This window comes from Xiphophorus maculatus, chromosome 9 (genome assembly GCF_002775205.1).
Source record: "Xiphophorus maculatus strain JP 163 A chromosome 9, X_maculatus-5.0-male, whole genome shotgun sequence".
In the NCBI taxonomy this organism is placed as follows: Eukaryota; Metazoa; Chordata; class Actinopteri; order Cyprinodontiformes; family Poeciliidae; genus Xiphophorus; species Xiphophorus maculatus.
The window spans coordinates 10,218,760-10,233,352 of NC_036451.1; the positions used below are offsets into that span (position 1 = coordinate 10,218,760).

The following is a 14,593-nucleotide window of genomic DNA, read 5'->3' on the forward strand; positions in this document are numbered from 1 at the left end:
CAGGTTGTCATATTGATATAGCTGGTTTTAAAAAGTGGGCTGTCTTTCCGTTCACAGAGTAAATTTGTCTGTGGTGAATTGTCTTTATCCCTAATCTGAGTCAAAGCTCTTTCAGCGTATCATGTAGACTAAGTCCCTCTCCTGAAATCGCCAATCAATGAATGGCCTTGTCTGACTTTTCCTCCAGTCAGTGTCTCTTGATTGCCGGTGCTCAGTGCAAGGTGACAGAACACTACTTCTCCTTTAATTAAACCACTCATCCTGTCTTTCTGATTGGCGTCTATTTCCCACACGAAGGCAGACGTGTAAAGGGAGGAAAAAAGGAGGAAGAGAGAGGAGAGGTCAACACTGGAGGACAATGTGTGGAGAAGAAAGAGAAAGGGGTGGGAGATGAATAGAATAGGTTTTGAAACAAGAGAAGCAGAAAAATTTTATGAGACAAATCAAAGACTTTCTTGACTAAAGTTCTTTTTTGCATTAATATGACAAAAGAAAATGGATGGAGAAAAGTGCTAGATGATGAAAACGGGTCATATTTGTTAGATCTAGACAGCAGTTAATTCATAAGCAAGCCAACATCAGCTAATGGTATTAAATAACTACCCACTATTAAGTAATATAAGCAATCTCAGTCCTGTTCACTATATCACCAGTTTTACTTGTTTGGTTGGTGTGGACTAACTTGTTCAGGCTGGCTAAACTGTAGTTCAAAATCTCTTCAACCTGTCCACAATTGGCAAACTTATAAAAACACAACAAATATACTTATCAGTGAATTACTGACATTTTAAAGTGTGCAGTAGGATTTCTGTTACTTCTGTTGCTTTGGATTATTATTATTATTTTTTATTAAAGTCACACCTTTGTCATCTCCCATCCAGATTGACAAGCGATATAAATAAGAATGTCATATGAAGAGGTAACTGTTTGACAATGTTATACAATTATGTTGACGTGGTTTAAAATCTACTATTACGTACTGATGATAATTTATTATTATTATTATTATTATTATTATTATTATTATTATTATTATTATTATTATACTAAGTTCATCACTTTATCCCCTATCACATATCTCTCTCTAAGTGTCACTTTTGGCATAACAGCACAAAATACTGCCATTGTCCACCATCTAAAGAGATCCATCATCTGAGCAGAAGACAGCATTTCTTTTCTTTTGCTATTTTAAAGAAACAAACATAACTGTTTGTTTTTTGTCTACACTGCATCATAATGCATGCAGCATCTGGCTTTCTTATCAGCAGCTAATAAAGTAAGCCATTTTCACAACTTCCATGTCTTAACAGAACTAATATGTGATAAGTTATTTAGTCAACTGGGCCAACACAGTCCAGTCAGCATTATTGGACCTTTCACAACCAAGATAATCTCTTCTGCTATTTTAAGATATCAAAATACACTGACATAGTTTGTAACCCAGACTGAAGCTCACAACATCCCATCATATTGGCAGCGGTGCAAACCATCACAAACATAACACAGCATACGTGTGAAGCAAAGCTGTACAAAGTAATTACGGAATAAGTGATAAAAGTGTCCAACTAACAACACAAAAGTAAAGAAGAAGGGGAAAGTTGTGCAGTGCTTGATGCGTGCACACATAGTGGTAATTTCGTTTTTTTTAATGAGGGTAAAAGATCGCAAATTGTCTTTCCCCAGGAAGATACTCCTAAACAAATGGTAAATGGTAAATGGACTGAACTTATATAGAACACCATCTTTGACATACCAACTTGAATGCATTGTTTGCTATTTTACTGTGATGGTTGGGCCGTAGACTGCATAAAATAAATGTTTGCATATTGAATCAGTATTGTATAGTAGGACAATTTAAACAGAGTTTTTATCTACGATCGATAAAATACAACTATCCATAACATCAATATTAGTTCTGAAGTAGTTTCTACCTAAATCTCCAATATATCCTTGTGAAGGTCTTAAAGAAGACATATTTGACAAAGGACTAATGCTTGTCTGGCTGCTACTTGGAAAAAGATTCAGTGCAAATATTTTTGACAGTTTTGTGAATAAAAAGCAGGCCCTCGGTTACAATGCTGCACATTTTGTAGATTTAACAAGCTGTTTATGAATTAAACACATATTCCAGATCATTCTGAAAATTTAGATAAAGCAACTGCCTTGGCTGCAGGCAGAGCTGGTGAAGGTGACAGGTGGAGGCTCAGAACTTACATCAAATACAATTATTCCTTTCTGCATGATTTCGCAGACAGAAAAAACAGACTTTCTTTGGACAGAAAAACACATGAACAGTGTGGTGCAACAGCTCAACTGAATTTAAAAAATGGTTGCAGTTGGCAGATGTTTAGTCACATGCCACACTTTGAGTGTGACTGTCTCCCTTAAGAAACAGCTTAGTGCTTTACTGGAAGCATGAATGACCTCACTTCATAAAGCTATACATTTCAGTTTTTTCCTGAGTTATTATTTGAGCCCTGCGACATACAGCTGAGGAAAGCAGCCCTGCCACTTTAAAGATTTGATTAAGTAAAACCTGAAGTTGAAGCTGATTGATTAAATGCTCTTGCAGTCTTTTTCTCACATTTTTTTCTTCTTCCGCTAAGCAGCAGGCAAAAAATAATAATAAACGAGAACCACAAAGTGCAAAAACTATTTAATATTTGCTTATCTGCTCTAAAGGAGTGGACACAAATATGTTCTATTAATAATCCATTCGGTTGTTTCACACCACACATCCTAAATCATTCGTGCCATCTTTGTCTGCTGTAAGTGAATTGTTATAAATTTAAAGAAATTATTTGCACTGCAACATGTGCAGACCTTTTAATTTGACATGGATATGACGCTGCTTTATCTTTAAGATGCAACTGCTGCACAAGGGAGGGGCAGGCAGTCTCGACACAAAGCGCTGCGTGCATTGGTCTATTTCATGTTTCCTTACCTTCCCTCTCATCCCGGGTAAATGCAGCCAGACGATTCTACTGGGCGATACCTTCAGTGAGGCGGGAGATAACTGAATGACTTCATCATGTCAAGTTGAGCACTGCAAAGAAATATAAATAAATAAGTCAAAATAACCCGTGCTTCGTTTTATAACATTGGTTTAATCAACTGTTTCACTAAACACATTAATAGCTGGTGAAATAATATGATGCATTTTAGCTCATTTACATTTTTTTTTTCAACATTTAGGAGTGTTGTATTTTTTTACAGTACGCAAATAAAATATGAAAATTAAATAAAACGCTACAAGATTAATAAAACACATTTCCCCAAATAAAAGTGGAGGCAATACGAAGATAACAAAAAAAGGATGTAAAGATCCCTGAGTTGAGGGGTGGCTGGAGAGGGAGGGCCGGACGCATGACATCATTCCCCGAGCTTCTCTGTACGGACACAGCGTTGGTTTCTCCAAGTGCGCACGGCGGCTGCCGCTGAGGGAGCGAGTCCTGGTGCCGTACCCAAGCGCGTCCTGACCAACCTGCGCTCTTGTGGTGGATTTTCTTTAAAACCCCGCAAAAACAACAACAACAACAAAAAGACAAAACGCACACTGTCTAAGACCCCGCAGAGGAACCCGCGTACCACTCATCACTGGACCTGCTGCAGGGACGCACACGTTTAACGCAAAACCCGGGGATTATTACTTGTTTAAAAGATGAAGATGTGAGGGTATAAAAGCTGAGAAGACAGAAGCAGGAACTTCAAAGCTGCCAAAGAGAGGTAGGCTCACTCTCTTGTTATTTCATACCGCTACTTATATATAAGGGAAAGAAAAAAAAATATTTTTATCTTTTCCTTTACGAAGAACTTGAGTCGTTATTGTGCCATCTTGCCACCTGAACCAGAAAAGTACAGGCTATATGCGAAGACTGGTGCAAACACACGAGCACCAGTTCAGAATGCTGCAACGAAGCTCGGTCCGGCTGGCGTGGAGCTTGGCAAAAGGAGCGAGATGCTCGGAGTCAGTGGGAGATCCACTCTGCCACCGCAAAGCGCTAAGCTGCTTCTTTTGGCGCTGGTGGAGCACGGCTGCTGCTTAAAAATGAAGACAAAAAAATCTGAAGGATCGTATGGATTCCGTTTTTTATTTAACAGAGTAGAAAAAAGATTCTCCCACATCAAAGAAAGCCGATATGTTTATGTAGACTTATATTTATTTATTTATTTGTATGTCTAAATTATTTTTACTGGTGTGATTGTTCTAAATCCATTGTGTGGGGACATAACGCACATCTCTGAGTTATCTTTCTCGGGCGGGTGTTGAACGTGTGCTTATATGTGGGTGACCATGCTCTCCATCTAGCAAGTGCATCTTAAATGATGCCTTATTGACTAAGTCGATCGTTAGGCTGTTTACACTGGAATCCTTTACACAGGCTACCCGCAGATCAAGAGACACTCAGTGTTTCCTTCGGATATGATCATAAATGTCATTCTTGTGGTGTTTTCCTCTCTCGCTCCTTCAGTTTGATTGCACGAGTTCCGATCGGTTCTTTGATGGGATGTCAAAGTCGATAGTTGCAAATAGGTCGTTACGTCTCAGACTTTTGGGAGTGCTTTCAAACTACAGCTCCTAATTGTGCATCACGTTAACATCGCGGCGTGCGACCAAACTGTGGAGATAAAGCCGTGAACGTTTCAACAAACCCTGTAAGGTGGAGCCCGCACGACAGTGACACCGACTTTTTGAAGTCATGTTTTATGCCCTTGTTGAATGCTGGAAAGTCCGACAGGAATGACATCTGCTCCGGTGCATTTGATATCGCATGCAAAGTGAATCAGGATTCAGTTTGTATTCATTTAATTTTAAAAAGTAATAAAAAAAAAATCCAAATTAAAAAAAAAATGTATTCATTGTTTTTTTATTACCTATTCTTTACATGATGTCATTCCTCACTCCTTCCAATCAATCAGCACTTTTTAATTTATTGTGTGCCCCTGTGTGCTATTTATGTCCACGAACTATTACAAAACACTTTGCACACTGTGTGTGTAAAATGTGTGCATTTTACATAACTACATTAATGAAAAGACATGTTTTGCTTTTTGTATTGACAGTTTTGCAAGAAAAAAAAAAACCCAACAAAATCTAATATCAGTCCAAAGTTATGCTTCCCTGTCTGCTGCCTCAGTCGCAATGAGCGCATCGCGGGTCTGCAAAGCTCATAAAGCTGGAGGAGAGAACAATATCACGCCCGCGCCCGGGTTGTTAAAAAGAAAATGGCTTTATTCATTTTTCTCTGTACCCGTGCTAACTTAGTTATGGCTCTTTTATGGTGCTTGGAAATGGCTTACAGGCTTGCACTTTCTATGTAATGTAATCAAATTTACGATGTTGCTGTGTATTACAATTCCCTGTTATGCTCTGTCACATGAGACATTTGGAGTGACTTCACCTCACCCCAGTACACAATCTCTTAAACACACATTCACGCACACACGCACACAATTGCTGTTCACAATCCCAGAACAGAATTTTCCAGGAACATCACAGAAAAGACGTTGACCTATGGTTTTGAATGAGGAGGAAGAACACTCCCATCGTCTGCACCAAATCTCTCAGAAAATAGCCCTACAGTCCTTCTCAAATTATATTCTGACTTATGCCACCACAGATTTACTCTGGCAGCCAGTCATATGCTCCTCGAGTTTGGCCTTTTTTCATATTTCATGCTCCTCTTTTTCAATACCAAAGGAAAGTTCGGCCTTAGAGAAACACATTAAAACAAGTCGAGCCGCACACAGTGATGAGACAAGTGATGTAATGCTCACATTCACTTCCACACAAAGAGTAAAATGGATCCACATTCTGCTGTGGCTTGTCTTTGCTAAAATAGAAGTTGAAATCGGTCATAGGATTCAAAGCTGTAAAGTTCTATCTTTCTAGCATCAATCACCGATAATTGATCGTGATGATGTTGATGTGTTTTAGACATCTTCTGTTGAAATGTGGTGCCACCCAATGACGGCACTGTCTGCTGTCTGAACAAACAAGCTCACGACGTACAGCCATTACTGGAGAGCTTTCTTTATATTTCCTGGGCTGTACATGATTTTATGAAGCATCTCTGCAGGGGGCGTTTTCTTCAAAGAGCAATCAAATCTCCATACCTGGCAAGCAGATAAATCACAGACTTTAAAATTTAGTGTACTGTAATGGTTGTATAAAAATTAAATATACCCTTACACATTGTCAGTTCTTGCATAGACAAAAATCTCCTTTAGTGCCCCCATCAAAAATTAAGGAAATTCCAGTCAATCAGAAAGCAGCACATAGAACTAAATAACAGCTTTGACTTGCATCACAAAATTTTGAATCCAGTCATCACTTTTTATCATAAGAGCTAGGTTTTTTTCCCTCACAAAATTGACCAAAACATCCATTGAAAAAAATAGATGACAAAAAATGTCAACCTTGTTAAAATTTTTTTGATTTTTGTATGTACTATATTGCCTTCCTCAGAGGTTTCTCTGATTTCAAATTAATTGAAGTTGTATCCTAGATTTTATTAAACAACCAGCTGCACCCAACCCAGGTCAGTTAGCCGGGTTATCTTGTTTCTATGTTAGCTCTACATTTTCTTCTCTCCAAGGCTGTTTCCATGATACAGACATTCACAGAAATTAGTCATTTGTGACACTGCAATTTCTTCTGAAATTCTTCTGAAAGTTCTTCTGAGGTCCTTTTGCTAAAGACAGAGAGTAGGTCACAGGTTCACTTGCACTCCATCCCATACAGGCTTAGGTGGACTCACTACCAAACCATCATGCCTCCTGTAGCCTGGTAAAAACCAGGACCTTGTCCTACGCTATTTGCTTTGTACAGAGGGTCTGAGCTCATGGGTATTGGGAAGTGATTGCTTCCTTGAGGCGTGGACTGTGTTGAAGTTTTAAATTTTGCCCATTTACTAATGTTTGCATGTGATGTATGTAATGGCCCAGTTCGATGCTAGGAAGCTTACCGGAAATTGCCTGCTCTGTAAACAACCATCCTCCACTGCGAAGAGAGAAGTGCTGATCCACATGAGGCTGGTGTTAATGTTAATTAAATATGTAGAAGCATGGCCAATATGGACTGAATGGCTTCGTTCACTTCCTTTTAGCCATTGCTAAAAGTAAAAGCAGACTACAATTCTGAAAACAGCACCGAAAATCAGCGTCATCATTCACAACTTCTTCCGTTCACTTATTAGCCCTCTAGAAAATCTACCGGAAACAATCGGAGTCAAGCAGAGAAAACCTAGACGATACTGTAGGCAATACATTTTTTTGAGTTGCACAGGAAGACAATGGCCAGGCTATGCCTCCTGTAAACCAATCAAAATCTAGAAAATCCTCTCAGATTCGGGATAAGGGAAAATGTTGGTGAAGCTCAGTCAGATCACCATCTTCCTCTAATATTTGCACCAGAGAAGATGCACTTACTCATTACAGGGGGATGTAAAATCATCACCGACTGCACATGCAAATAATGCAATACAAGTTCCAAACAGGGTAAAAAGACTCTTGTTACTTCCTTGTGATCTTGTCCTGGGCAACTGCCCATATTAAAAACATCAATTACTTCACAATTGATAGCCCAGGAAACTCACTGGCAAGGTGATACAAACAGAACATCAAAATATTAAGATATCCGAAGCTTTTTAATATTTTTAGAGTACAGGTCACCTTTTCACTAGGCAGTTTTTTCAGCTTGAACTGTAAGAGTTAAAACATCTCTGCATAAAGTATAGGTAGACATCAATCAATTGCCATTTTCTGAATGTATAAGATGGTTGATTTGATGGTGTGTTTAAGCATCCCCTTGTTTACCTCTGTATAAACATACTTCAATCACGTCTTACCTGTCAACAGTTTCGGGCAGGAGAGAGAAGCCGCCAACTGACATAAATGGTGAAGGATGTGTCCCTGCTCATGCGCACACACACACACATGAATACATTTGTATCGCATTTACAGGATGAGCCATAAGTCACATTTTGCAGTCTCATTACCGGCCACCGAGCCTAAGCGTTTGGGCCATGTCATTAATGCAGTCAAAATGGAAATGGATGCGAATGACTGGCAAAGCTGTTTGGGGGAACCCAACACAGAAATGAGATAGCGGGAGAGGAAAAGATTTAATCATAAGCACACTTTATGGAGAGTTTTGCCAGTGTGCATTGCAACAGCCCAATTACTAGAAGAGTTCTTGTTAGTTGTTGCCTCCAAATAAACATTGAGCTGTTTTTTGTTGGGTTTTTTTTATTTTCTTTTTTTGTCTGTCATCTTTTCAACCTTAGTCAGTGACTGAATTTGAAATTCCAAGTAGCAAAATGTGTTTTTCATAGAATCCTATCTCTCCAGTACCAGTCTTTCCTACAGCCCATGTTTAGACCCACCAAAATAATGGATGTTCTCATGTGGAAGGTCAAACAGTTATAGATTTTCTCATCTACTGCAGCATATAAATACACGTGCAGAAGCTCCAACTGATGAAATGCATGCTGAGTTAATTGTTAGAAATGTTTCTAGACTGACTGCATAATTTGATATTTTTGTACTTCACATTAGGCCATACAGTATCTCTGTAATGTAAATCTTATCAAGAAGCATCTTGACGTTTTAAATATTCTAGCAGATAAGGCAGAATGCACCATTTAGGCAATAGTTGTCATATCAAAGCTTTAATATATATATATATATATATATATATATATATATATATATATATATATATATATATATATATATATATATATATATATATATTAAAGCTTTCACTGTCCATATGGGGGAAAGGGGCTCTATTCACAAGTTTTTCTCATGTCTGATGAATTCTTTCTTGGTTGGAAATCACTCTGAAGGTTGACACTTTCATGGCTTTGATATGTAGACATTTTCTGGGTACATGACAGGAGGAAAGAAGCTAGGTTATTGTGAAATAATGCAACTTTTTCCCCACGTTCCCAAGAAAGGAAAGAATTGTTTACAAAGAACCCTCTAGTATCCGTCCAGTGTGTTAAACATTATTTCATAACATTTTTCTATAACATAATGTTTGTTCAAGTTACGGTTTTTCTCAAGAGAGTGACTTAGGGTCAAAAAGGCAGGTAAAAATAACCCGTTGCTCTTTATTTTCTGCTTTGAGGGTGTGATTATGTTGTTTTCAAAATAACAGCAAATGCTAGGAAAAATGCAGCAATGTCATGGATCAATTTTTCTGGTTAGAAGAGCACAACATAATCACTGGGAGTCCTTGTTCAGGTTAAAGTGGCATGTTAAGGATTCAATGCCTCTTTACTCAAGGAAAATTGCAGTGCTAATGTGTATATCCAGACAGCCCGAGACCATGCCAACAATATGCTTTGGCAAAGTTGTGATAAAGCATACATAATGGGAAGGAAACCAGGTAAAAACTATAGTGTTGTAGATCTAGTATTAGTACAGATGTAGACAGCTTTATTTTTAGGATGAGTGTAATTTAGTTAAATCTTATGTATCCAGTCTGACTGAATCCCACAACAAATGTGGCTAAAATTATAATCTAGGGGAAATATAAGGTATTAGGGCCCTGTTATATGTAAGACATAATGCATTTTGCTGTAATACATTATATAGTTTGCACTGCTGAAATACATTAGTACTCTTCAATTGTCTGGAATTATGAAGCAACAAAATTATTTAATCTATGCTCCTTTAAATTCCAGACATGATATTTACTCTTAATTGTTCAATTTTATCTCTTGGATAGTTAATATTGTTAATAAATTATATTATACTTTTGTTCTGAAGGTCTTGCTAACTTTTAAATGCTGTCGCTTGTATTAGTTGTTTAGCTTGGACACAGCAGTATGGTTTTTAGGATTTTTTTCAAGGATTGTGTGTCTTATATCTGCATAGATCCTCACACTTTTAATGAAAGTGTAGTTTTGAATAAGAGGAAACAAGAACCAGCATCAGTGAGCTGTTGTGGTTACTGTGAGAAATGTGTACCTTCATGATGCACCTTAATATCACATTTAATTTCTACAATTCGGTATTTGTTAATTTTCTGATACAGACCGATAATTAAGCAACTTTAATGTTTTTTTTTGTTTGTTTTTTTCTAAAAGAAGTAGGTCCATAATTTTGAATTTATGGTGGATTTTCTCAGATTTTACAATGTAAAACATCTGGCAAAAATATGGCCAACTAAAGGGCACAATTAGTAGAGTTCTTTGAATTATTTTTTTTTTCTGGCATTAACATTAAGAATAATCCAGAATTTTTCTGGCCTTAATGTCTAGACTTTTAAAGACTATTCTAAAAGCCAAATATTTTTAGATTATTCCTCCAAAAGCAATTTGATCTGTGTTTGTGATAATTGTCTTACTGGACCAGGCAGATATCTCTTTGTTTAAGGAGAAGTTTAAAAATATGAAAGTAGGTCTCCCATTTTAGTATTCCATGTGCCTACCTACTGCAAATTTCAGCATACCCTGAAGATGTTAACTTGCGATGCTGGTGTCAGAACAGTTTCTAGATCATGACAGGCCTTAGCCTTGGTAAGGCCTTAGTTTTTGTAAGAAAATTCTTTACTTGAGAACAAACCATTTTAAAATAATTAGCCTCAATGGTAATATAATGCTATAAAATTCATGGGCATGATGTATATTTTTAAAATAAGCTCAAATGTCAATACAACATCTTCCTTAAAAGTGCAAAAAAAAAAAACATTATTCATTTATATTATTCATGTATTAAAAACTCTTGTACACTGTGGTGTTAGCTGGTGAACAAGTATTATCTGTTTATGTGACTATTTAGTGTTTTCATGTGTAGTTCACAACTTTACTGGCTTGTACAACAGAGACTATTAACTGGCAATAGAAGTTTTGCAAGTTCAAGTTAAACAGTTTACACTTACTTGCAGTATTGGAAGCACATAAACTGTGCATGGTAGACTTGACTGTTTAAAAAAAACTGAACTTTTCGTGAACTCTCAATTAAGCTTGCAGGTGTTCTCTCCCAATTAGAGAAGACTATGTGCAAAGGGGTGTTGCATAGCAACGAGTTAATACCCACTGTTCATGCTTCTTTACTGGCTAAAGCCTTTTGCACTATGCCAAAGTTTGGAAGGTTTAAGAATGGATCTGTAAGTGATCACACTCAAACCAATAATGTGGTTTGAACAATATCATTCAGCTGACACCTTCTGACCAGATCTATCCTTTGAACATCAGGAGCAGTGAGATGGGAACAAACTGGAGCTGTATAATTCATGTAACACAAGGCAATTTTGAAACTGGCTTTATCTTGTAATTTCAGAGGCACTAATTTGTGGCTTCAATTATGAAGTTGGGTTTGTGTTTCATAAGTCAAGGAGTTTTTGTTTTGTTTATCATTGTTTTCATGCATATTTACACAGATGATATTATTATAGATGTGACATTTGTGTTTACCATTATGGAAAAGTTTACTATACTCTATACTATATGTGGTTACTATAAGCAAAGCGCTCCCTCTAGTAAAACATGGTTTAATGTTGGTCTCGTCTGACCAGATTTTATTCAGTTTGCAGTTTGCAGTTCTGCTGCAAACTTCGAACACACTTTGACATGCATTTTTTAAGTGGTGTGTGGGAACTGGGCATGGAGGCCATTGCAGTCTATTACTTGCTGTTTTTGTGAGAAAACTCTCTGCTAATTGCTGTGTGGTTGGCTCATTTTGAATTTCTTCTAAATGTTATTTTCTAATAAAGAAATAATTAGAAATTTTGCCAGGAAAAGTAAGAGCTGGTCATGTCAGATTTTCATCTGCACAACTACAGACACTGCAATTCCAATAAAGTACCATAGTGGATAACAGAATCAAACTGTTTTTTATATGCAATCATCGTGTTTGCAATGATCAAACTTTAAACATGTAGAAGACTGAATATTTCTGTGTGTAGTCTTTAAGCCAGGGGTCTCAACTTAAGCCCTTGAGGGCAGAAAATGTCAACAAATCATTGTTTTCACTTTTGTGGCAGTTTGACCGTCTGTTACAGGTATTAATAGTAATAATCACTCTTTTTAAGTCATGCTTCATGCCCTTTCACTCTTACACTTGATACCAGCCCTCTAATTGTTTTTTTCTGAATATGACAAAAGCACTTAAGGCCTATGTTCTTTTGTTGCAAAATCTACAGGCTGCAGATGGAATAAATATTAGGTCCAGAGGTAATGCAAACATTTGATTTCCCAGGAGTTTTAAGAGAAGGAATTATTTTATACTGCATCCTCTATTTATCATTAGAACTCAACAGCTCTGAAGTGCAGTTGAGCTGTCCTCGGCTGCCAGTTTGCAGAGATGTTTTCCGGAAAGGAGACAATTAGGAAAGCTCTCACAGGATGAGACCGATGTAAATTTCCTTAGGGAGGCAATTTTGCTAGTCGATTATTGGACATTGCAGTCACAATTCTCTCCCAAGGGCTGTAACTTTTGAAGGTCATGGTAGCCTTTCATTGCTACTCTTGTCTTAGCACTGACAAGTCCTGTGGATAATGCCGGATGTTCCCCACAAAGTTGGTCCTTAGCTGATGACAAAAGCAGCTATCAGTGAAGCTGATGAGTCTTGACAAAAGCAAGATTAACAAACCTATGTCTCACCTATTTAGTACATCATAGGTACAGGTCTAATAAAACATGAATGAGCCATTCTGTCTCCCATTGTCGGTAGCTTTATTCACAGATGCATAGACGCACTGCCAATGCTAGCTCTTGGAAGATATGTTTGGGTTGTCATTGGGTGAAAGTGGGTGGTTAAGGGTAGGAGGGAAGATGGAGAAAATGTCTCAAAATAGTGGAATTAAGACACAGTGAGGGATGCCTTGGCAGTGGCCTTGTACATTTCATCGGCAGGTCCTAATAAAACCCTCACAGGCCAGCATTGATCTCTCTCAGAATAATCCATTTAGACTGAGAGTGCCTGGCCATGTGGGGCCTCTTTAATTATTTATGGAAGAATTCTGCTCAGGCTTCCGCTGGGATGCAACAATGTGCCCTGTGAAACCTGTGAACTGCAGATTGCAAGAGAGCAGGGGAGACACTACATTCGAAGAAAGGCGGAAGGGCATATGGCATATGGGAAGCAGAGGATTTTAGCTGGAAAGAAATTTAAGGGAGGACCGGGTGGGGGGGACAGGTTTTAAAATAGGAAAAATCTGATGGATCCAAAAATCTGTGAGGTAAAACGAAGGGAATAGTGGCAAAAGAACAGAGAAGGAGAAATTATGAGGCACTGAGGTGAGAACAAAGATGGAAAAAGACATAAGAATGGCAATAGCTTCTCAAGAAGAGCCTTGAAAGAGGAAGTAAGATGTAACTCAGCGAAGAAATGGTAAAGTAGTAAAGAAAAGGAGGGAGAGGAAAAGAGGATAACTGACATGAAGAAAGACTGTATGGGTAATGGAAAGAAGGGAAGGAGATGAAAGAGTGGCAGAAAACATTAGTAGAAAAGGGGGAAGGCAGCTGGGGGGAAAAACACTCCTGGGGAGTAGGAAGAGAAGAAGAAAAGGAAAAGGTAGGCTGCATGGGGTAAGAAACTATTAAATGTTTAATTGTGAGGAACACAGGAAGGAAGAGCTGACTAAAATTAATCAGGAATAGATGGATAGGGATATGATGGCAGATGGGACCTTTTTAAAAGCAAGTCATGAGCATCTATTGATCATGGCAGAGTTATGGTTGCCATTGTACAAAGTGGAGACATGCCAGCATGACTGCCTGTAGCCTTCACGCGACCATTAATTCTGCTGCACTCACCTTTTGTATGCCGCTCAGAAATAATCTGCAGCAGTGCTCATGTTTTATAAGATAAATGAAAAAGAAAATCTAGCATAAAGATTTAATTTTATCCTGATCATGGTCATTTTGTCTGTTTATAGATACCATAAGAAACAAGACTGTAAAGCATACACATTTTTTCCTTTCTTGTCTACAGATTTCTTTTGTAGTTTAAAGGCTTAATGTTTGGGTATTCTGTGCAGCACACCAGAACAGCACATGGCTGAACTAATTTCTTTTTGCCTAGGCTATATCCTGCAATTACAACGTCATACTGCTCTCATAAATCCAGATAGATTAGTCTTACCTGATACCCTTGATGTGTTTCCCAGCATCCTGTAATGTTTCCATCTGCTCGCTTTCTGAATCTAGAGATCTGATCCCGCAGAACACAACTAAAATTCAAATTTGCACCAGTAAACCTGGGAGATTATTTCGTAAGTTATCTAATAATCAAAAAAATGAAAGTGGCATCTGAATGAAATTGTTGCTGTGTACAAAATTATTCATACCCCTGGTAAATTTGAAATAATTTAGCTCACTGTGAAAGTTTATTTTTGATATAAAATGAGACATGTATCTCAAAGGACTCAAAACTTTTTTTCAAATTTTATGAAAAAATTGCATATTGAAAATATATCAGGACTCTGGTTTGGCCATTTCAAAATGTTAACATTACTCTCAGGCAGATTAAAAGATTATGTTAAACCTGAATTTGCCAGAGGTATGGATCATTTTGGGCTTAATCCATTTTTTTTAATCACAGATTGTTTTTATTTTTTTATTGATACACACCCAC

At 37.6% G+C, this 14,593-nt stretch overlaps 1 protein-coding gene across 14 annotated transcripts in view; it reads left to right on the forward strand.

The window, feature by feature from the left end:
* The first annotated feature begins 3,389 nt into the window (after positions 1-3,389).
* Positions 3,390-14,593, forward strand: part of LOC102237776 (receptor-type tyrosine-protein phosphatase S-like) — a 247,605-nt gene continuing 236,401 nt past the window's right edge. For 6 of the 14 annotated variants that reach the window (XM_023339514.1, XM_023339515.1, XM_023339517.1 and 3 more), the window contains exon 1: positions 3,391-3,726. The gene's annotated coding sequence lies outside the window, so the exon portion shown is untranslated. Of the gene's footprint in view, positions 3,727-14,593 lie in introns of all 14 variants that reach the window. The other 8 variants (XM_023339507.1, XM_023339510.1, XM_023339512.1 and 5 more) reach the window with 3 other exon arrangements.